This window comes from Lagopus muta, chromosome 8, assembly GCF_023343835.1.
Source record: "Lagopus muta isolate bLagMut1 chromosome 8, bLagMut1 primary, whole genome shotgun sequence".
Lineage (NCBI taxonomy): Eukaryota > Metazoa > Chordata > Aves > Galliformes > Phasianidae > Lagopus > Lagopus muta.
Window position 1 is genome coordinate 5,063,123 of NC_064440.1, and position 24,948 is coordinate 5,088,070.

The 24,948-nt window shown below is 41.2% G+C and overlaps 1 protein-coding gene and 1 long non-coding RNA gene across 8 annotated transcripts in view; one reads left to right on the plus strand and one right to left on the minus strand.

Annotated features, from left to right (window-relative positions):
• LOC125696571 (von Willebrand factor D and EGF domain-containing protein-like) overlaps window positions 1-24,948 on the plus strand; it is a 168,961-nt gene that overhangs the window by 12,950 nt on the left and 131,063 nt on the right. The gene's annotated exons all lie outside the window — the stretch shown is intronic.
• Window positions 7,203-24,948, minus strand: part of LOC125696575 (uncharacterized) — a 51,263-nt gene continuing 33,517 nt past the window's right edge. For 2 of the 6 annotated variants that reach the window (XR_007378420.1, XR_007378419.1), the window contains 4 exons: window positions 16,581-21,819; window positions 16,091-16,268; window positions 8,479-8,630; window positions 7,203-7,988 (listed from right to left, as the gene is read on the minus strand). This is a non-coding gene — a long non-coding RNA (uncharacterized LOC125696575). The remainder of the gene's footprint in view (window positions 7,989-8,478; window positions 8,631-16,090; window positions 16,269-16,580; window positions 21,820-24,948) is intronic. The other 4 variants (XR_007378424.1, XR_007378422.1, XR_007378421.1 and 1 more) reach the window with 4 other exon arrangements.

The following is a 24,948-nucleotide window of genomic DNA, read 5'->3' on the forward strand; positions in this document are numbered from 1 at the left end:
ACTTAGCTGGAGCGGTTTGGTCACAGGCCAGATCTTCTGCCAGTGAACACTCCTGAGCACTCTCTTCTGCTCTTCTACAGAGCAAGCAGCTCTGGGGGAAGGGGCTTGCAAATGTTCCCAAAGCGATATCGATTGTCACACAGTTAGCACCCATCACTTGCCTCCTTGACAAGTCACTCAGAGTCTTATCACAAGAAAAACCTCAGGAAGCAAGCTTTGAGCCAAAAAACAAAGAAGGATTCTCACAGCACCTTCTTTCCCTTTGTTCTGTGCCCACTGTTGTGTGAATCTACACTTGCTGCAGCCTGGAATCTTGCTACTCTGCTGTTGTATTTTCCATTGCATTACATCTTCCCCAATCATTACTGCTTTGAAGCCCATCTAATAAAATTAAAATTCATAGGGCTATATTAGCAAGTATCCTATCACAAGGTGGTAAAACAGAACAGAGAGCATCTCATTTGAGTTTGGAGTAAAATTTCACATCAGAGTGTTTTTTCAGCAAGCAATTATATGTCAGGGAAATTGCACACAGCCTTTTTTTCTCTCCTTTTACCATGGGCGTGCTATAATGCCATTTTCATTAGGAGGAAATACCTGCTGTCTGTAGAAAAATAATTTGTCTTGGTTTTTGAAAACTAAATTATCCCCTACAGAAGATTAGCTGAAAAGCAGTGAGTAGACTTCTAAGCATTCCAGATTAAATACAATATTTTCTTCTTTCTGGTGACCCCTAGAGATGTGTTTTGTGAGTGAGTTCAAAAGTGAGCCCAACGAGTTATTTATTTCTGAAGCTTGGATAAGGCATCTGGAAGATTTTATCAATGTGATTTTGGCCATAATTAAGGAAAATGGGAAATGAAGATCTAGAGAGCTTAGCATCACACGGTTCATCTGAAACCCAAGCAAAGCTGCACAGCAACATGTAATCTCCCTCCCCCACTCTGACTTCTTTTAGGGCTGCCATGAAGTAAGTGAATAAAATGAGGGCTGTGACACCAAGGAAAAAGTAGATATTAAGTACATTGATATTATCACAGATATCTGGTGTACAGATCAAAACTTATTTCAAACCTTCAAACTTATTTCAAATCCATTTCATGAAGGCGTATCGAGAGGAAGTCCTTCTCCCTGTTGCATGCCCACTGTATTCCATGACTGTAAGGCATAGATTGTTGAACATGTAATTCCATCAGGAGAGGGTGCCCCTTGCTGTGCACGCACTGCTGCATTATACAAAAGGCTTGGATTAAAAAAAAAAACGAGCTTCCAGCTAGCATTACTTTGCTCCTGCAGTTGTACGCTCTCTCTCATACAAATAACAGTCATTCCTTCAACAGATACATTCCTCTTGCATTAATAACTGTAAGATGGTCTTCTGTGTGATGTTTTGGTGTTCTTGTGGCATGCAACACCATCCTAGGACTTTGCTTTCATCCCTTCTGCCCTGCTAACATCCGTAATTTCCAGCTCCTGGGCAGCAGAGAGCAGCTTGGATACTGTCTCTCCCAGTGCCCCTTTTCCAGTGGAGAATGGTAGCAAAGTGTTTCTTGCTTCATCTGTAGTTGTAGCAACAAGGAACAACATCTCATTACTCACTGACCCTTTGCAAATCTCAGTATAAGATTAAGTAACTTAATTTTGGTTTGATACAAAAAAAAAAAAAAAAAAAAAAAAAAGGACTTAGTGTCTAGTTTCTTCTATATGAACTTTACAGTTCCATGTTAAATCCAAAGCCTTTGTTCTTGTTCAGCTCTGCTGAATTTCATTGCGAAGCATAGAATGGGAAGGGACCTCAAGGATTATCAAGTTCCAAACCCCCTGCCACATGCAGGGCCAACAACCAGATCTAATACTAGAGCAGGCTGCCCAGAGCTCCATCCAACTTGACCTTGAAATCCTCCAGGGATGGAGCATCCACAACCTCCCTGGGCTGTTCCAGCCCCTCATCACTCTCTATGAGAAGAACTGCCCCCTGACATCCTATCTAAACCTTCCCTCCTTGAGCTTAAAACCATTCCTCCTTGTCCTGTCACTATCTACCCTAGTAAAAAGTTTATTCCCCTTCTTTTTATAATTCCTTTTTAAATACTGGGAATATGGCAGTCATAGAGAGAACAAATTTTGGCTCATTTTTATACCCCAAAAGATACTTTCAAACTCATTTTCATCCAACAAAAAAGCCCAACATCCTCCTCAACAGAAATATTGGTGTCAGCCTTACATATTATAGATATACTCTGCATGTTTCTTCATTGATTCCCTGAAATAAAAATCAATTAAAAAATAACATTCACCACCTGAATACTTTGACTGCTGAAGTGAAGAAAGTCAAGAAATTTTCCCTTCTATTTTTCTAGCAAATGATATAACCCAGTTTGTTAAATTCTGGAGTAAAATAAATGTTTGATTTCTAGATTCTGAGGTTGGTTAAAGTACAGATATTTTGATTTCTCACAGCTGGTCAGAGTGAAGTCAATAAAATATGCACAGAAGAAATGCAAGCAGCATTTGGCTCAATATAAAGATTGATAATGTAACCACTCCCCCCAAAAGCTTTATTATCGTCATAAGTCTCTCTTGTTTTTTATAGTTTGCACTAAGCAAAACAATCCATCATACTTGAACTTCATGCACATTCCTGAAGCCAGCAGTTACTACAAGTCAATTTTTAATTATGATATTTTTATAAAACCTACAATTTATTTCCTGATTTGGTAAAACACTTTAAGCAGCAAGTCATCGATATAAATTATGTAAATCTCAAATGGCTCCAAAGTCATTAATCTGACTGGATTTCATAATGAAACATAATATAGCAATAACCCGCTGCTTCTCCATCTGACATCACAGAGTAACCAAAATGGCTACAACAGTGATGAAGTTTTGTTCTAGGCTAGTGAGGTGTTTAACTTTTTAAGTAAATTGCCTGCTTGTTGTGTACAGACTACCTGCTCTGCTCTTAGATTTAGGGTCAAAGGAAATTGAGTCTGACATTTTCTCCCAACTCTGAAAAACAGGATAAAAATCATAGAATCATAGACTGGGTTAGGTTGAAAGGCACCTTAAAGATTATCAAGCTCCAAGAGTATCAAATCAACATGATGACTAAGGGAAGGAATCAAACCAGATACAAATGCCTGCCATTCGAAATCTTCCTTCCCCTTTCTAGGGGGCAATTCCCACATAATCTATTGTTTCTTCAGCACTAGAAATGCTTTTTTTTCCTCCACGTGGCCATTAAGTAATACAGCCTGGACTTCAGTTCATATTTTTTAACTTCATATGCTCATCTCCATATTGAAACATCACACCAGCAAATGAACATCCCTATTTATACTCCTCATATTAACCCAGTTACATAGTGGCAATAAAATTCCATATTAAGAAATAGGAGCTCTCATTGCACATTCACAAAGCCCTCCAAAGAACAGAGGAAGAACAGACCGTAAGTCTCATAAATCCAGCTTAATTTATTCATAGCGAGAGTCTACGAATCAGACATTTTTATATTCCAAGATATTTATGGTAAGATGGTGAATGTATAAAAAAAAATCCCAACAAAAATTCAATGATTGATGATAAAATAACAAAACAGATAATAGATTTTGAACTTTTTTTTTTTTATCAAAAAGTGAAATACTGTAAACATTAATGTGGCATATAGGCATTAAATCAAATCTGTGGTGGGTGAGGGCAAGGTGAGCATTTCAAAACTTTCCTGCATCAGAACCTTCCAACTTGTCTGCTTCAATAGTGGCAGTAATACAAAGATATCTTCCCTTTGACAAATGTACCTAAGTAACCTGTCAAGTTGATTCTATACATCATACTCATTATCAGACACCAGGTTTTCAAGTATTTCAATTAAAAGAGAACGGGATAGTCTGTTAGAGGAGTCCACGTGTTGTGCTGGAGGTGTCTTTGTTTCTTTAGGGCCATGTGGAAGAAGTATTTGGTGAATGCTACTGTGCAGAACTCCTTTAGCAACATTATAAAAGGCCGTGCTATATGGACCATACCATTGCTTGTGCTTAGCCTGATCTCTTTGCTATTAAAAGCCACAATGAAATCCATCTGAGAAGTAGGATTTTTGTTTTAGCCATCTCAATCTTTATGTTTCCTTAGGTAGAAATTTCCTATTTTGCACCCTAAGTACGTTTGTATTCTCTCTTACAGCTGATATTCTCACTGCATTCCACTGCAGCCTGCAGAGCTCCCTTCCCTCTGTGCACATATCAGCAACACAAAATGCCTCCTCACTCTCCCTTCTGCTATGCTAAGCAAATTAATTTTAATCTCTACTTACAAAGCAAGCTCTTCATTCCCCCTGATTATCCTAATAGCCATTCCCTCTGCTCGTACAAATCTGAGCATGTACGCAGGGATCCAAATGAAGTCTATGCAGTGGCATTAATTTAACTGTTGCTCTACTGTATTCTCAGCACTGAAAGTACATTTTCACTTAGATTGGAAACAGTGCGACCAGACAGTATGCTCTGGTCTTTCTCTTTCTTAACCCAATTCTATTGTTATTCCTCAGGATTGCTAATGTGCTGCTCTGTGCTGGAAGTACGCAAGTCTCATTTGTAGGAGAACAGGACTTAAAAGATTCTTTGGTGATAATTCCAGATAACGGTGGATAAGACCTGAGCATACTCAGTTCAATTTTATTTGGTTTGATTTTTTTTGTTTGTTTGTTTGTTTTTAAAGGAAGAAAATGATTGTGCAGCAATAAAGGAAGTCCTGTAACTCAGCTAGAAAGTTAAAAAGCAAGAATCCAGTAAATATCAGTCTTTTGAGATAATGGCTTTTCCTGATCAGCTATTCTTCACCAGTTCCCTATCTAAAGCCTCTGTGGCACACACTGATGAAAAAGAACTTGACCTGCAATGCCCCACAGGAGATAGTAATGTACACTGTAGATCCACTCTTTGGCCTCCTAGCAACTATGAATGCTTTCTGGTTGACCATATAGATGAGAAATTAAGCAAATAGGACTTTCCTCACTGTGAGGAAGATTTAGGGTAATTTTTATAGACTCTACTTCTCCTGTTTAGAATTGCTCAATTGTGTGGCAAGGTTGATCTCCTGGGACAAAGCAGCTGACACTGCAACATTTGTGCTTGCTTGATTTCTGTGTGATTATGAAATTCTCTTGCTGCTTTTCGGAATTCCCAGAAAACCAAACAGTTTTGTCTTGCTTTTCTTGAAGAAAAGCCAGGCATCCTGCCTGACCTGCTAAGAGTCAGCCCAGTGAACAGCAGGCAGCAATGCCAAAGCCCACCTGCCTTTACTGCTTCTTCCTCCCAGAAGAATGTGCCATCTACACAGCTAGGTGGGACCAAACCCCATCACATGCTTAGTAGTCACAGAGAGCCATTCTCAGAGAAGGAGACACATGGGGCCTGAAGATGGAATATGATGATTCAAGGTGGAAATCTTAAAGGCGCAAAAACAGGCTGTCCCTGAATACCGTAAGGCGAGCCGCAGGGGGAGAAGACCGGTGTGGATGAGCCGGGAATTACTGTCAAGACTCAGGAAGAAAAAGAGAGTCTATGTCCTGTGGAAGAAGGGACAGGCTACTAGGGGAGATTACAAGGAAGTTGCAAAGGTATGCAGGGAGGAAGTCCGGAAGGCGAAAGCCCATCTCGAACTTAGATTGGCCACTGCAGTAAAGCAGAATAAGAAATCCTTTTACAAATATATCAATGACAAGAGAAAACCCAAGGATAATCTCTGTCCTTTAATTGATGTGGCAGGGAATGTGACCACAGATGACAAGGAGAAGGCTGAGGTCCTCAACGCCTTCTTTACATCTGCCCTTAATAGTCAGACCAGCTATCTTCAGGGCACTTTGTGCCCTGATCTGGATATCTGGGCTGACATGCAGCATATCTCCCCGGAGATCGAGGTGGAGACAGAGAGCTCCTCCTCCATCTGGACAGTCACAAGTCCATGGGACCAGATGGGCTTCATCCTAGGGTGCTGAGGGAGTTGGCAGGGGTGATCGCTAAGCCGCTCTCGGCTATCTACCAGCGCTCCTGGTTGACTGGAGAGATTCCAGAGGATTGGAGGCTTGCTAATGTGACTCCCATCTACAAGAAGGGCCGTAAGGATGATCCGGGGAACTACAGGCCTGTCAGCCTGACATCAGTGCCAGGGAAGATCATGGAACAAATCCTCCTGGGAGAGATCACACAGCTTGTCCACGGGATCAGGCCCAGCCAGCACGGGTTCATGAAAGGCAGGTCGTGTTTGACCAACCTCATCTCCTTTTACGACTGGGTGACCAAACTGGTAGATGAGGGAAAGGCAGTTGATGTAGTCTACCAAGACTTCAGCAAAGCCTTTGACATGGTCTCACACAGTATCCTTCTGCGGAAACTGGCTGCCCATGGCTTGGACAGTTTTACCCTCCGTTGGATAAGGAACTGGCTGGAGGGCCGTGCTCAACAGGTAGTGGTCAATAGAGTGAAGTCCAGCTGGAGACCTGTTACAAGTGGTGTCCCCCAGGGGTCGGTACTGGGGCCCATCCTGTTTAATATCTTCATTGATGACTTAGATGAAGGGATTGAGTGTACCCTGAGTAAGTTTGCAGATGACACCAAGTTGGGAGGTTGTGTCGATCTGCCTGAGGGCAGGGAGGCCCTGCAGAGGGATCTAGGTAAGCTGGATCGCTGGGCTGAGATGAATGGGATGAGGTTTAACAAGGCCAAGTGTCGGGTTCTGCACTTTGGCCACAACAACCCCAGGCAGCGTTACAGGCTTGGGGATGAGTGGTTGGATGATTGCAAAGAGGAAAGGGACCTGGGGGTGTTGGTTGATGCTCGGCTGAACATGAGCCGACAGTGTGCCCAAGTGGCCAAGAGGGCCAACGGCATCCTGGCCTGCATTAGAAATAGTGTGGCCAGCAGGAGCAGGGAGGTGATCATCCCCCTGTACTCAGCACTGGTGAGGCCACACCTCGAGTACTGTGTTCAGTTTTGGGCCCCTCACTACAAGAAAGACATTGAGGCCCTGGAGCGTGTCCAGAGAAGGGCAACGAAACTGGTGAGGGGTCTGGAGCACAAGTCTTACGAGGAGTGGCTGAGGGAGCTGGGATTGTTCAGCCTGGAGAAGAGGAGGCTCAGGGGAGACCTCATTGCACTCTACAACTTCCTGAAGGGAGGTTGTGTTGCAAAAGGGTCTGTGTCTAGCTTGTGGCACTGATAGGAATGGGAGGGTGGTTGGACTGGATGATCTTGCAGGTCGTTTCCAACCTTGTGATTTTGTGATTCTGTGTGATTCCATAGCCCAGATGGTCTCAGCCACATGTCAGGAATGAAATACAGGAAAACAGGGTGGGACAGACACATGTTGGTATCAATTGGCCGTTTTGTAGAAAGAAGGAACAAGTACATACATAGATACCTATTTTATCTAAGCCCTGTAAGGAAATATTTGGTTTGGTGTCAGCAGAGAGTCACAGTGTTGCTCTTATTCACTAATGATGCACTGGCTGTTTGTTTCCGCCTTCAGCAAGCACTCACAATTAACAGAAAGGGTAATATTTATGCATTAGTTTCTGAATTTGACTTCAAGAGCCAGATGAATAAAACTAGATAAATGTCAACCACAGGCTTTTAATGTGTTTCTGGAAACAGGCAGGGAAGTTTTAATTACACACAGAAATGTTTCAAGATCATAGAACTATCAGGGTTGAAAAGACCACTAAGATCATATAGTTAACCACCAATCCAAGTCTGTAACCCCTCAGTGCAACCTCTACTCTTTTCTTGACCACCTGTGGGACAGTGACTCCACTACCTCCCTGGGCAGCCTGTACTTACCTTACCATACCTTACCACTCTCCCTGTGAAGAAATTTTTCCTAATATCCAACTTGAACATTCCCTGGAGCAACTGAAAGCCATCAATTCTCATTCTATTGCTGTTGCCTGGGAGAAGCAGCTGACTTCCACCTTGTCACAGTCTTCTTTCAGAGAGCTGTAAAGTGAGATCACTGTGATCGTGTCCATCTGATACTAATGACCTGATACTAGTTTCCCAAATCAGACCCCAGAATATGCAGCCAGACACCTATTTTGTTCAGATTACTTCTCACAAAAGTAATAAAACAGCCAAAAGCCCAGGTGGCACTCCTGCAAATGTATGTTTCAGAGCCCTGAGACCTGATCCTGCAGCTGCCAGCTTCACCCTGTGAAAACCATTAGCAGCTGGCTTCACGTCTAGGAAAAGCAAATGAAATATGCTGCATTTTCACAGCCATCAATCAGCAGAAGCAGTGCCAGGAAAGCTTCATAACGATGCAGTTATTGTCAATTGACATTGCAAAAAATTATTCCTTTCACGAGAGAAACACAGAAGCAAAAAACAACAGATGATCTCAGGGCACACACTACATGGGGCAGCGATCCCTTTCTTCTGGGGAGGGAATGGAGATGGGGGAGCACCTCCTTTTTCCAGCAGCACTTACCCTGACACCCATGGATGGATGGCAGCAGGAGGGCCCATTTCTCAGTGCTCTCTGCAGGTCTCTGCAGCTGTGATGGCAGCTGGACCAAGCTGCTGGGTCAGGGGAGTGACTGCCTCGCTCAACTTTCTGTTACTCTTCCTGGGAAGAAAGTTCTGAGAGTAGAAAATCATAAAATGCAAAATACTTACAGAATGGATGCACGGGAACAATACAAAAGCATGAATAAACAGCAATTTATTTCATTTTTTTTAATGTTCTGCAAAATGACTGAGAGCTATCAGAAGCATCTCTGCTCTTAAATGTTACATTTCTAAAGGTTCATCTGGACATATTCCTTTTTATTATCTTTACTGACTTCCTGACAGAGATACTGAAATGTCTGACTTGACTCAAGCTGTGAGCAATCTTTTTGTAGGAACTGAACGAAAACAAACTGATAACAAGGGTGATTTCATTAATAAAAAACAGCCAGGTGACTGGTTACATGAGATGCGATTGAAATCATGCATGCAGAATGCTAACATGATCATATTGTTTACATCATGTTTTTTCATGGCACAGGAGAAAGTATCTTTGTCAGCTCAGTGGAAAAAGGTTGGAGATGATTGAAGTAAAACAGCAGGAGGAGGCTGATGTGATTGAGTCACATCACCAACTGCCCATGTATAACACGGTAATGGAGGTGAAAGTAGAGGGCAAACTAAAATTAAGTGGAAAGGACATGGGAGACAAAAGGCTACACATATAGGACAAGGAGAGGATGTGCAATGAGCTGATTTGTATAGCAGGCTGAGTGCACAAATTTCATGCCCTCTATTTAGGTATTTCCTGTTCATATTGATGCAAATGCTGTACTGACTTGTGCTGGAATGGACAATCTTTTTAGTGCACACAGAGACAGGCATGTTCAATTAATTTTATGGTCTTGGGCAGAGAGGTCGAATGGCAGCCCATGAGTCAAATCTCCAGCAGCCAGATTGGACAACAGGAGGAAAAAGTAATATCTGGGGAGAAAAGCAAGGTCAACTCCAAACCCGCTCTGGTAATTACTCATACTTCAGCAGAAAATAAAGTGTTAATTTTGGTACAAGTCATCAGGTAAGAATTTCATTATTGTAGAAAATCTCTACAAAGGCAGTTTAGTCTAAATTGTTCCCTCTGGATAGGAGGATGCTAGATTCAAGTCATGAAACCAATGGTCACACAAGCCACAGGGCAACCAGGATGTCAGCACTGTAGTGCTCTCCAAGAAAGAATTGATCCATAAAAAAACATTAGAAATGTCTGCAGTTTGGAGCGAAAGCTGCTGTGGGTCATGGTGTGTCAGGTTGGCATTGGGTCCCCAGTAATCTCAAGTAAACAATATTGGGAAACAAAGAGCTTACAAAGAAGAGTTTTGGCAGTCATCTTCAATGCACTGATTAAGCTTCTCTTGGTGCTATTTCAGCTTGAGGCCTCAGTTCACTTCAAAATAATTTTCACTTATAGTTTACGTCATTATATACACTCACAAGGAGCTATGCAATACACGATTGCTATCTCCAAATGTTTCCAGAAGAAAGCAGGACCACCTGATACAATTATGCATTCATCAGACACTGCAGAAAGAGGTGATAGACAGTGCTGTAAATCTGTCTAGTCACTAAGAGCACATTATTCTCCGTGTGTGGATTAGGAAATACAAAAACAAAGAGCAACAGGGTACTGTTTACCATCTCAGCTAGGAGGGATCTAACTTATTCCAAGGCAAGGAAGAACTCAGTGCTTTGAAGAAGCTGACAAGACACTCTCTAGCACTTGAACCAGAGCAAGTATTTCACCATAGAATCATTAAGGTTGGAAAAGACTACCAAAGTCACCAAGTCCAACTGTCAGCCAACCCCCACCATACCTACTAACCACATCCCTTGGTGCCACATCCACAACAGCACCAGAAACAGTGACCTCACCACCTCCATGGGCAGCCTGTTCCAAAGCATTACAGCACCATCTGAGAAGAAATGTATTCCTCTTCCAACCATTGTCACATAAAGTCGTGATGGGAAATATTCACTAACCAGGAAACCCCAGAGCCAAGGTTGTTTGTGCCACCTTAATTTGCTCCATGTGCTTGTGAATTATAATCCAGTCTCTAGGGTATGACTGTGCACTGACTTGCTCAAGGACTTGTGCTTCCTTCAGTGTCAATTACTGAGTCAGTAGCTCATGTCTTTCTTATTTGTGAGCATGTGGCTCTATTGCACGTATGCCACAAAATAGCAAAACCCATCTTGGAAGTGCCATTCATTTCCTGATAGGCTTTTTCCTTCTTCATTATAGCAACTAAGTGTTTAATGTGCAGTCATTAATTTACTTTCAGAGCCTTTGTGGGGTGCAGGGAAAACAGTATCCATGTTATCACAGCCAAGGAAAGTAGTGTAGGTACATTAAAAGGAGAGGAAAGCAGATAAAATGACATAGAGAATATCAATTCATTCAGTCTTTGTTGCTTCAGCCTTCTCAGAGTAATTTAATTATAATCAGATACTTAACACAGTTAATTTTAAGAGGGCTATAGGAACACAAGGCAGGAAAGGCAGCTAAAATGGGTATATCCAGGTTGGCAGTAACTGATGAATCCACTCCAATTAACAGCCAAATAATTATTTGAAACATTAAAAACTGTCCACAAAAATTACGGAAGACCTCTAAATCCAGAGGTCAAAGGCAGAAGCACAATTTCACTCCTTAATATCAAAAAGTGAAAAAAGGATGATTCGGGAACCTGCAAACTGAGCAGACTACTTTCAGTGCAGGTTCTTAATGACTCAAAAAATCCAGAGTTAGTTATTAGGAAAAATTAGGAAGAATAATATTTGGTACTGAGAGCACTGCACATAAAGCACACTAACTCATTAGACCTGTGCACTCGGACTTGAGAGGCTGCAGCTGGAGTGCTGTATCTAATCCTGATCATCAAATAAAGGTGGGCAAATTGGAGGCATATCAGCTCAAAAAAGGAGCTGCAAAGTTAACAAGAGGCCTGCGAGTGTGACCTATGGAGAAAGTTAAATGAAATAGTCTTGTCCACAAAATGGCCTTCACCTACAGCTTAGGAGGAGAAAGGCAAACCCCCTTTTGTGTGTGGCTCAGCAACACTAAATCCTGCCTCAGAATGGAGTAAATGGTGATTTCAGAGACAGGGAAAAGGGATTAAAAGTGTCTAATCCATAGAGACAGATTTCTGAACCTAGATGATCCCAAAGGGGAACCCAGTACGAAAATGATCTCCGCTTCCATGGAAAACATAAAGACTTTTCCAACTCTTTTAAACAGGAATGAAACCCTAGTAACAATAACAATGCTTAGAGAAGGAAAGGAAGAAAGGTCCCCTCATTCTCCTCTCCCCTGCCAATCCCTTAATAGCCATTAACCCAGGAGATAACTGCATTAATGTGAGAAGTTTTGATGGGCTGACTCAGAGCAGAAACCAAGCCTCCTGTTTTGCAGTGGTCTTTCATGGGCTTTGACTATTGACAAAATCTCACAACCACAAGTTTAGTGGAAATACATATCTCTGTGAAAATCTCAGCGGTGTCAACAGTTTCCAACAGAAAAATGGTTCATGGCAATGCTTACAGCCAGCTCTGACATCAGGATCACAGCAGCAGCTAAGCATTAAGTGCTTCACATTTCTGCATATCAGGATCATCAGTCAGGCACCCAGAAAACAAGGAGCACAGAAGTAATAATCACCTCTGACATGGCTGGAGTGACTTATCCAGCACGACAGCAACCCTGTGGCAGCCATATCTATCACATCTTTGGAGCAGCTTTCTCAGAGTCTTTCCACTGAAACATCAATATTAGCTAACGTTTTTAAACACTGTCATCTGTTTCAGTTGATCTTATTCTTCTTAAATTCACTCTTTTTCTATTGGCAAAACTGGGGGTTATTTGATACAATCAAGCGTCAAGAGAACAAGTGCACCACAGAACATCCTTCCTCTTGCTGTTTATATTTGCTTGTCTGAGAAATATGTGCAGTGGCAGAATACTCATTTCCACCCCAGAAAGTGAGTAATAGTTCTGATGCACCAGCCTCATACAAAACATCTCTTAGCTTTTTTAAAAAATTCAACGTTCAGAATCTTTGTATGATCACAGATGATTTTTTTAGGCCGTTTGATTTTGCTGCCCACCTTTCTACTCATTTTTTTTTCCTCCTTCATAACATTTGGATTATTTAGATAAAATCTTAATGGATAAAGCTACTGCTTTCCCAGCCTGTCCATGCAATTGCCTTGATGCATTTATATGAAATAATCTCACACAGAGCTTGTACTCTTCACTTTTATCAGCCAAAAAGCGTACTGGAATTAACATATGGTATCACACTCTATTTGCTTTATACCAATTCCAAACACTCAGGGGCAAGTTGTTAGCAGACAGAAGGTAAAACAAGCGTGCACCATCCATGCCAAACCCTAAGCAGATAAGGGTATGAACAAGCTCCCCCTTGTTGGGGAGCAGCAGGGATTGCTCAGAGCACTCTCCTCGGAGAAGTCGTGCAGATAGAACTTTGGGGCAGCCCCTGAAGGCCTGAGAAAAGAATTTGCAAGGTTCATAGGGAATTTCTGAGAGCTGCTCGGAAAGATAAGTTCTGCACCAAATCAACAAAACGTGTGCAGAGTACAGACTAACAGTGGTAATGTCTCTAAAGTCCACATATGTTATCCCACGAGTGGAAAATGGGATTCTGCATAATCCATGGTGCATGGTTTTGAGCATGGATGGATTAAGCAACCTTCTCCAGCCCTTCCCTGTCTTATTTTCTTGGACCTTTTATTCTATTGCTCAAGTGTCTCATAGTTTCTTGCTGCTGGCTCAGGATAGATGTCAGGATAACAAATACAAGTACTCTGCTCATGTTTTTTTCCCCTTCTCCTTCTACCAAGGTTTCATCTCCTAGTCAGGGATTCTCTTTTCATGAAATTCTCACTAGCAGCATTGCAGGGGCTAACTCAGCTCTACTGTTTACTTTACTTAGGCTGGAAGAAATTATTAATGGTTTTATTTTCTTTAATCTAATGTTGTCTGCTAGCAACTCCAACTCCACCTCCTACTTGATTTGGCAGAAAAAAACACAACCCTTATTTTAGCAATTATACATAGATATAACTGCCTTATAAAAAGCTGAAAAGCAGACTCTTTCCCATATACCACATGCACCCATGATCAGAGATCAGTTCTCTACATTTTGTTGTCCTGTGAAAGGAAACAGTTTAATGACTACCTGCACAGCCTTTTGCAGAGATGGACTGCCATTTCTCATGAAATCACAGCCAAAATAGCCTTCTGTTCTTAACCTCTAAGAAATCTTTGAAATGATTTTGGCTATGCAAAATTACTGCAAATTATTATTGCAAACGATTCAATCCCTACAAAAACCTATTTCACTCTTGCAATAAACCCATGAAGTCTGTGGAGGATCCTCAGAAAAAAAGTTGCCTTGAAAAGGAGGTTATTCTTCCCATCTTAGAAGAGGACTTTAAATGATGGGACATATTCCAACAAAAGGACAGAGAAGCAGATTTGAAAGCTGCTATCCCATGATCAGAGTTATAATGCTTTAGGTCCCTGATTAAAGAGAAAATTTCAGCTTTGATGTACTCTCTGTAGTCAAGGAGTCATAATGAATAAGTAACAAATATTAAGAAATGAGTTCAAGAGAAATACAGGCATTAGCTGGTAGGGGCAGCTGCTTCAAGTCAGAGCCATAATATTATCCATAGTGGGGCTTTTTAGTGATGGAGATACTGATGGCAGACCAAACTTACTGGCAACATGATTGAATTTGTGCTAAGAGGAACTATGACCTAAAAGGATGCAAACCACAGGAAGAGAGCATTGTGTCACAGGACTGAAGTCTGCATTTTGCTTTTGAAGGAGTACGTTAAAATATTTGTAAGTCGCATGCCAATCCAGAGCATTTGGGATACATAACCAGAGACATTCTTTTATGTGGTTGATCACTACAGCATAGGAAAAGAATCAGAATTAGATATCCTTGCTTGAGGGAGGGGACGGAGAATTCCATCTATCAGTGAAGGACTGTTAAGGGAGAGGGTGGTCTCCTTGCCTCATGCTCCCATGCAGCCACTGCAGTAATAATTTAGAGATAAGGAGGTTTATCATGAAAAGCAGCAGGCTGTTCCTCATTTCAGCATTGCTCATGCCAAAAATGTCTCCCTGTAAAGGCTGGGTTAAGCACCATGCCAAAACTTCACTTTCCTACATGTTTATGTTGTGCAGTGTGCATGCATTGTATTCCTGAAATCAGGACAGTAGGAGCTGCGTAGTATTGAGCATGGCAGGACGGCAGACAGAGGAAGAAATATAAAAGAATTAAAAGTAAAGGCTCATCACAGAGAGTGGTTCATGCAAAGAAATGCAATCAAGACAGACAGGGAGCACATGCTCATGAAGCAAACCCAACTGATGTGGGATTCCTCAGGACAGAGCTTCCAGTGAACAGAGCTGGCTAAAATGGCATTGCTGACACCATCACTACATCATCAGGATCTACTGTAGTTTCATTTTTAATGTGACAAACTATTTAGACTACAGAAAAAGAGGTGCATTTTTTTAAAAGTTGAAATACACCCTTTCAACATTTTTGAAATTTAAATGACTCAATGATTCCTATTTCTGAGTTGAACAGGCATTTAGTTTGACTTTCAACTATTATCTGTCTCCCTGTTTTATTTTAGAGACTATTGCTCTATAAAAAATGAACGGTTTAATTTTAGGTTGAAGTAAGTCACTTTTCCTCACTAGACCACTGAATTGCTACTTATCTGCTTCATACATTTTCCTAGTGCCTGTATCATCTGTTCAACACAGTATTATAGATGGTGTATTTCTTTCTTTCCTACATGCCATCTTTCTCTTTCTTCATTGCTCTGGATGCTGTCTGCACTCATAATATTGCAATAGAAAAAATGTAGAACATTAGCAGCTGTTAATCCTATTACACCCCAAGTCTTCACATGTTTGACCAGCTCTGCTTTGCATTCTGCTGGTCTGCATCTGGAATAGCCTCAACATTCCAGATAAGGCTAAACAACCCAAAGCATAGCTGGGCCCCACAGCACTTCTGGAAGGTTATATTAGAATTAAGATAATTCAGTGATTTAAATGTTCACTGGATCCCTAGAGAAAAACTTCTATCCCAGTTTGCAGGGATTTAGCCATTTGGTTGTTATTAATATTGAGCCATGCTGCTGAATTTATGCATTTTGTAAGGAAATAACCTAGATTTAATACTTTCTTTTATGTTGAACAGTAAATTTGACAAATTATAGAATGGATGAAACGAAACCTGTCCTTAGTCTAGAATTTTACCATAGCATGACAGGGAAGGCAGGAGAGGCTAAAAATAGCCAGCAAACATCATCATAGTAGGATGGACGCTGGCTTGTCATTCACACAACACGTGGGGTAAAAAAGAGAGTTGTGGATGCTGCCAAAAGGCTTAGCTGGGGTAGGTGGGTAAACAGGAGGAAAGGGAGTTGAAATCGCGAAGGGAAAAATAGCGTCATTTCGATCCTGAGATCTCAGTGTGATTTACCTTGGCAGGCAGAAGAGCTGGTTCTTCTGGTGTTTGTCAGAAGGAAATACACACCTGTTCACAACGTGCTTTGAGTGAGAGACGATAAGCCTTGTAGTGCATACTTCTGTTGATGAAAGGCTGGGTTTTGGACTGCTGAGATTGAAACGTGCCAAACACAATCAGCTGCAGAATCACTCTGGCCAATGCAAAAGAATAATAATTAAAACGGCAACAACAAATTAACCAACTACTTTTTCAAAAGAAAGAGGATTCACTGAGAACCAAGAAAGTAAGGACATTCAGTGAGAGGCATGATACCATCATTATTGACCACCCCATGCCTCAATCTGTGATTACTTTGAATTTTATTCATAGCAGATGAGATTTTAAGTGTGAAGGTTGCTTAAATAACATAAGGTGAGAGTGAGTGTCCAGTGCAAATATTTAGTCTTACTGCAGTGCAGAATGAAGTGCCCAGCTCACTTGAAAGATGAGAGAATGCACTTACCTGGAGCAATTCAGCCTTGATAGCCAATGAAGAGCCATTTTCCATGATGCTTGTGGGCCAAGAGGGCAGGAAAATGACTGAATTCCCCCACTGTGACCAAAGCCAATGGGAGCAGGTTAACCTTGCCCTTTAGGGATTTTGCACCTTCCTCCATATCTGCAGACATCTCTGTTAAAAAAGCCTCTCGCACAGCTAAGTGCCTCTTCCAGAAATTCTCTTATCCAATTAAAAAAAAAAAAAAAAGAGAGAGAGGCATTTTCTGTCTGATTATAGCCAGTATAGTTAGAACAAAGAAGAAACACTTCTTAGTATCACACTCTGTTTTGGAATGGAGAAATGAGCCCTGATTTCTACTCCACAGGGCAATCAGGAAGCAGCGGAGCATTTTGGTATTTCGGTAGATCTTCTTGCTGAAATTGCTAAAAGAAAGGGAAGGGAAACAGTTTTGGAAGCTGGCAAAGTCAGCATGTTCTTATTTATAGTTAAAACAATATAAAAGGGAGCAGCTGCAGTGGGAGAGAGATCTGCCAAGGGATACGCAAGTGCTTGAACATTGCCCAAGCACACAACAGACCTGGTTTCAGGTCAGAGAAAAGCAGACAGTTCCAAATCTGCCAGCAGAGCCCAAACTCAGCATAAGATGCCCACAAGTCATCTCCTTTTATCTTGCTGGTTTGTTTTCCTCTGCTGCTCTTCCACTCTGTCCCCTGTGCTCTGAGTGCATTCAGTGTGTCTCTGAGCATACCCAATGCCTGCAAACAATATTCATACAGCTCAATTTGACATCAAGGCCAAAAAGGTTAATGGGATTCTCATTTCCAACTGCAGAAAAACGAACAGTGTGGAGAATAAAAAATAGAAAGCCCTCTTGAGGTCACCCATGAATAAATGGGAACAGGTGTAAGGTCTGCATAACAGCATGTGGCACCACCGCTTCTCACATCCTGCCACATGCAAAACCCTTTTTATTAGCAGGTTCACAAGTGTGTTTTTCAAACGGTAGGGTTAAGAACATCATCACATTTCTGCAATATCCCACCCACACAGTGGATACTGTAAGAGACATGATAGTCAGGAGTGCACGTGGGACCACAGCTGACATGCACTGATTTGGAGATGTTGGTCTGCAGTGTGAGGGGGAGGGAGGGGCAGGGAGAAGGGAGAGGAGGGAAAGAAAGGGAAAAGAAGAAAGGAAAGAGGAAAGAAAGAGGAGAGAGGAGAGAGGAAAGGGAAAGGAGGGGAAGAGGGGAAGGGTAGGAGGCAGGGGAAAGAGAAGGAGGGGCTGAACTGCCAGGGCTTTTGTGCTACCTTTTACCTACATGCACTTGTGCTGGGTGTTGGCCAGTCCCAGAGGGATCTACCTTCACAAAGTCTTGGTTCTCTAGAAAACTCATAAAAAACAAGACAGAAATGACCAAAGCCTGACATTTACCAAGTTTCACATAATCAAATTTTACAAGTTTCAAAAGTGACTCAACAATTACTGCGAATTGCTAAAGAATAAAGTAGCAAATGATAAATTGATCGCCTGCTGTTTCTTTGTGTACTAATTTGTGTTATGGCTTTCCAATCTAAAATTGCTTGAGTAGATTTTTTTTCTTTTTTCCTTTTATATATATATGTTTTTTAAGCTCAAATTACAAATGAAACGACTGTGGTAAACTGAATGGATCAAGTGTAATGAAAAATTGATCAATTGTAATGTTGTAGGGCTTTTCTGAAAAATGGTTTCTAGCCTATCTTTTTAAGTTGAAAATTACAGTTATTAGCCAATTACCAAATAAGAATGCAAAATCAAATCTGTTTTTTGCTAATCTTTTGTTAGAAAGATGGAACAAAACCTGAAACTGTGCACATCTGCTGACAAAAGTGCCTTGTTTTGCCTATGGGTGGCGATACACTGATCACATTTTTTGTTGAAATCTCCACTTGAGGAAGCATTGGGCTCTGGTTACTTCCTTTAGTAACACTGCTTTCTGAACTATCTTTTTCAATAAAAGTACAGCTCTATTTTACAAGCTAAAAGTCTACACTGACTGTTACAAGTAAGAAGGAGGTGAAGAATTGAAAGCTCAGCATGGAAATGGCTTCTTGGAAATAAAAAATTATGATTCATCTTCTCCGTTACCGTGTTATCAGAGTCTACAAAAGAGAGTGGTTTGCATCAAGAATACTCCACTTATCAATCTAATTTTCTTTTATTTATTTTCTAAAGAACTACAAGGTGCCCATGCTTTATCTCCTACATAAAGCACTGGTGGACTGTGATGGGGGAAATCTTCATCCCATTCTATCTCACCCTATCCCATCTCATCCCATTCCATCCTATCCCATCCCTGCATGCAAAGCCTCCACAAAGCCCAGATAATCACCAGAGGATGGCCTGGTTTTCTCAGCACAGAAAACATTCTGAGGACACAAATCTCCCCTCCATATTTTGAGTTGTTTTTAAGAAAGCATAAATTTTAAACCACATGAAACTACGCTGTGATCAGAGTTAGTTCAGTGTAAATGAGAAAAAAGTCAGTCAGTTTACCTTCTGCATGGCTGATCCTGATCAAAACACATCTGCCTATAATATGCACCATATGGGGCAACAATTGTCTTGTATTTATTCTTGTGCCTCCTTAATCCCCTGTGTCCCCTGCAAGTGTGTATATCTGTATCTGCAGCTCTAGCAAGATGCCCAGAGAAAGGCATCTTGCTTTACGCACATATAATTATGGAGATGTTTTTCTTATTATGGTAATTACATCCTAAAAGACTGCACAGGTAGCAGCTGTAAATGTAATGAAGGCTCAGCCGACACCAGCTGAACTGGATTTTCTTTTATATCAAAAAGCAGCTTATCACTGAACTCTTTACAGATTCCTGAAACCCTGCTATATTTACGAATGCTTCTGCTACTCCTGGTGAATTAACAGAGATCTGGTGGAACAACCAAAGCAAAGATAACCCAGCAAAATGCGTACCTCTTAGAACAGCGAGTGGGGACAAAATTCCAGTAAATGAAATGAGCAAATGTATTTATGGAGAAGTTTTCATGAACTGGTGCTTAAGGCCACGCTCTTTCATGGCATGGTCCAGTGCCAACAGATCTCATTCAAGTGCTAGGTGCACAATGAGAAGCTTTCTTCAAAATCAGACGTGCAAGATTCCCCCCAGATACATGACTGTAGGAAATTGCTGGCTGAAGCTGCAACTATCTTGTTTCTATAGTAGGAAGTTGCTAATTATTTTAATATTAAAGCTAATTATGGCTGTATGCACAGAAACTGTATCTTTCAAGGGCTGAAGGAACAAACACTTAGGATCATTGATAAACTTGGTTTATGGAAATCGTAGAAGTAGAATTAATGTTACACTCCACAGGTGGGAGCACACAGCTTTATATTATCTCACAGACTAGGCATGCCTCTGACTATTTCTAGCTCATGACCTTTTATTTTAATATTTTTAAATCCATCCAGAGTGCAGTAATGCCTGCAAAGAGTTTTTGCATCCTCTCAGAGCCTGTTCTGTGACAACCCTCCAAGTTTCAAGCAGTGGCCAGTCCACGAGCAGACAGACAGACAGACAGGCAGGGTTAGTAAGACCTGAGTTTTGGTCAGGAGGATGTTAGATCCTTCTAGGACGTGCATTAGTTGGGAAATAGAGCATGTCCATTTACAGAGAGAACATTGCTGCAGAACAGTAACGAATACAGCCTTACTGCGAAGGCAAGAGCAAACCCAACCATTCTTCCTAAATATCAAAGCGCTGACAGAAAAACCCATTATAAACATGTGAGGAGCACTTGACTGCTGAAAACACTGTTGTGCTGGTGAATTGAATGAATAATAGTGATGAATAGTAACAAAGAAATAACAGGAAAAATTGCCTCGTCACCCTGCATATATTAGGATCTAAATCACACCCAGGACATACACAGGAATCTGATGTTTGGCAGCTCTCAGCTGCCTTCATCTGGTGTCCCCTTATCTTTCTGGCAGTCTTTGCTTGCATCCTGGATTCAGGGACAATAAGTTAGTGGTGACACATTCCCCCACGCTATATCATCTGTATGCAGAATTAAACTGGAGGAAATGTCGCCAAAACTCAGCATTTACCAAGAGAGCCATGTGTGGCTCTCAAATTGTAATTAGCCCGCATTGCAGTTTAGGTATGGAAACAGCTCCAATTCTCAAAGGGGTAAACCATGGAATTCAAATTTCCATCTGAATAGAGCCCAGTGGCTCTAAAATCAAAACATGTGAGTTTGTTTTTGCTACTGCTATTTAGGAAAGCTACATTTGCAAGTGTATGTTCAACTGAGATTAGGGTGTAAGAAAGAACCTTTTCATATTGTGTCATTTTTTCATTCTGGGTGATGAGAGCAAAATAGACCAATCAATAACAATAATTATAATTTTCTTCCTATTGATTGCTCAGAAGTCCTTAAAGGCATCCCCATTAACTTAAAGATAACTTGAGGAGATTTATGAGGTTTTTAATTCTCTTCTGACACAGCAGTAGTGATTTCTATATTCAGAAGCGGAGCCTTCCTGTCTCTGAATTCTGAAGCCAGGCCAGAATTAGTGGCGATGAGACTTGGTGAAGTTTAATAGAGTAATTGACACAATTTGGCTTTGTTGCTTTTTCTAATTGGCATATTCAGTAAATGAGGCTACCCTTCCAAAGCAAGGAAGCCACAGAATTTCCCCGTCCTGTACAGCCACACAGAGCTTTTATCTAAGTGATCATGTGTCCTTCCATTTATTCCACAGTTATTTGTGGGCAAATTTATGCTGATAAGAGAGAGCACAGAGAGCCCCAGAGATGGAAAGGTTTCAGAAGACACTTCTGCTGGAAAGCCAGGTCAGGTGTTTGCTAGTGTGGTATTGTCATCAAAAGAAGCAGCATGGTTCCCTCATCCTGCTTAATGAACACTAAACAAAATGCTTTCATAGAATCAGAAAGGTTGGGAAGACCACTAAGGTCATCTAGTCCAACTGTCAATCCATGCCCACCATACCCACTAGACACAAGTCACTCAGTGTGACTTTGCAGCACACCTCTTGTGACAGTGCTCCAAACTCCACATCAAGCTGTTCCCCAGACTTTGCCCACCTTTCTTGCAGGGACTTGTTGTTGCCACCTCCTCTGCTAGCCATTCTTGACACCTTTTTGGTTGTCAGGTAGGAGATGCTTGGCTGCCTCTATCTGCATACTTCTGTGGAGCAGTGCATAGCTCGCTGATCTGTGAAGCATTCAGGGGAAACACCGATGAGAGAAGAGCTTGCATGTAATCAATTCCTTCTTTCCAAACCTCAAGTTAAAAATAGAAATGCATGCCCAGATAAGAGATAGTAGTATGAATAAATAATTGTTTTCTCTGAAACTGAACACTGGCCCCCAGTTTGTCAATAGTATATTGCTTTAATTCATAAAGGACCAGAATGATAAGTGACCTCATTCGTAGGTAAATGAAACTCAGATACATCATACAGACAACATCTTTAGATTGTTGGATGATTTTTTTCAATTATACTTTCTCTCAGGGCTAACTCTTTTGTGATGAAAGAAAAAAAGAATTCCCTAAGAATGAAGCATTATATTCACTAATCCTGCCTGATGGGAGCAATCTGTAGTAAGTGTTTTAGTTGCGTAGAAAATATTAGTAGAAAATATTAAGGGTATTGCATAAAGTATCCATAGGACTGAAGGAAGAAGGAATGGGACGTCTTCACACTTTGCTGCTTCAAACACTGGCTGGACTACACTACAGGAGGAAGTACTGCAGACTGTGTTTTATCTCAGATTGTGGCAGATCCCCAGAGCTGAACAGTCTGAAGACTGCCTTAAAAGAGAAGTGCTTATCCATAACAGACATACATGTGAAATGGTTTGTAATTGTGCTGAGTTGCCTGGGTTACCTGAAGATGCCTTATTTTTACAACAGTGTAATATCTAAGGGGAAGTGTTGAGCAGCAGACTCCTCAAATACTGCGTCCCTGTTTGGCCTGATTTTTCTTCTTAATTCCATCTGTTATTCAGAACAAATAATACATACACGAAATATCTTCTTTCCTCTGCCTTTTCAGTTTCTTTCTAGGTCAAATTTTCTATAATTACCTTCATTTTGTACAGTAGTTCATTTATCTCTTTCCATTTCATTCTGTGAACAAATTATGACTTGTTCAAGAGCTACCCATTATGAGTGTGTGGTGTTTATCCAATGTGCTTCATTATTATTTCAGTTCAGTAGGAGGTTCTTCTGCTTCTGAATTATCTGAAAATAGCTTTACTTAATAGCTACTATGGATATAAAAAATATATGATGTTTTACCTATCAGAGGAGCCATGCATGGTTTGAGCTTTTTATTTTAGCTGTCACATTCATACTCACAACGAATTTCTGCCTCTGAATCATTTTAGGAATACAATTTCTCTCATCAATATGCAGGATAATTGCATTAAATAGTAGCAAATATTGGTGAAAAAGACAGTGATGTAATCACTGTAATACACTGCCAGATATTTCTTATCTGCAAATAACTTACCTGTCTACTAACGGTGCATCTGTAGCTTGCTTCCACCAGAAGGAATTTTAAGATTTTATAACATCAGAGTCGTCTGCCTTTATTTTGCACACATCTATTAGCAACTTGGAAAGAATATCCCTTTCCTAGTGTCTGCCTTCTTTTTCTGCCCAAACTATCTTTCAACATACAGTAAATCATCCTCTTAGGAAGCAGACGGCACTGACAGACTGAAAACTTCAGAAGCTTTCACCTGAGCTTTACTACATCAGTGTAACACAGCTATTGGCCATGGAAGTGGCTGGTGATGAAAAGCTTTCCTTCCGTCTCTGAGACAGGAGAAAAAATGCTAGCACAGACCCGAGCTGCCACTGGTTTGAAGCTACAGCTTAATATGCTATGCATTTTGGACTGATTTTTCCAAACAAAAATCCTTCCTAATTTTCCTGCGAAGAGAAATTCAAACACCCTGCAAAACATATTCTACAACTATGGATTCTAGAGCAATTAACAAAAAATAGAAAATTTCAAAATCTGCAGAGGAAGGATTTCACAAAATAACCATCCATCATATGAATGTCAAAAATAAGAGGATTTTCATCCATAAACTTAAGTAAATGTGTCATATATTTGTGGCCCTGGGCTTTCCCAGAGGGGCCCAGCCAGAAGCCCAGCACAGGGAACCTCTTTCCCAGCTGTAGAGCAATCAGCACATCACCAAAAGCTGCTGTTGGTTCCAATTATCTGGTTCAATCACTGGGCATTCATTCATCCTCCACACAAAAATTATTTTATGGTCTGCCAGCTATTTTCTGGAGCTTTCAGATGCCCTTTAAATATATTGTGTGACTGGCACTGCTTTACACAAAACAAACACGCACATCAGGCTTGTGGACTATATTTCTCTTGGGGTTTTCAAGCTGCCATCACCTATTGATATTATTTGATTTGCTGCCGCTATTCAAAACAAATAAACAAAATCTCAGAGCTTCGTAAACCTTTCTTTGTGTAAGCCACTGATATTTACTGGGAGTGAGAGTGACAGGCAGAGCAATCACACCCACACTCACCTGCCCTCAGAATTAAAAGCAAATGTTTAGAGAATGATTTCCTTTTGAGCTTTCAGCTTTCTGTTCCAATGTTCCTGATGCCCCTCCTGACTGTGAGCATCAGATGGAATGAGTGGGTGCCTGGCTGGCCCCATAGCAGTATTTGCAACCAGGGTGGTGGTGGAATCACCATCCCCGGAGGTGTTCAAGAAATTTGGAAATGTGGCACTGAGAGATGTGCTCAACGGGTGTGCTGGACATGGGTAGGTGGATGGACTTGGTGATTTTAGAGGTCTTATCCAACCTTAATGATTCTATGATTCTATGATCTGCTCCACCAGCATCACTGTCCAAGAAGTGCAACACCGGGTGACCCACAATGGCATCCACCATGGATGGACTTGGAACAGGATGATCTTTGAGGTCCCTTCCAACCCAAGCCATTCTATGATTTCATGTGTGGAACAGTACAGCAGAAATTCACTTTCTGCTCATTTTCCAGATGCTTGTGCCTTCTGCAGGCAGCTCTCCTTTCACTGGCCAGCCCACAACCATTGTTCACTTCATTTACATAGGACAGCATCCCACACATTAACATCATGTGAATCTCAACCTCTGCAGCGCTGATGCCAGTTTTCCCCATGCCAATAGGGAGACAGATTTTCCAAGCAAACCTGTGTTGTTCCACCACAGATACACAAACACTGTTTTCACTTAGCAGCTGCAACAGTTATTGGTTTTGTTTGCTCTGAATGTGTCAGAGTATTTCTTTGCAGCAAGAAGCTGCTGCAGAATTGC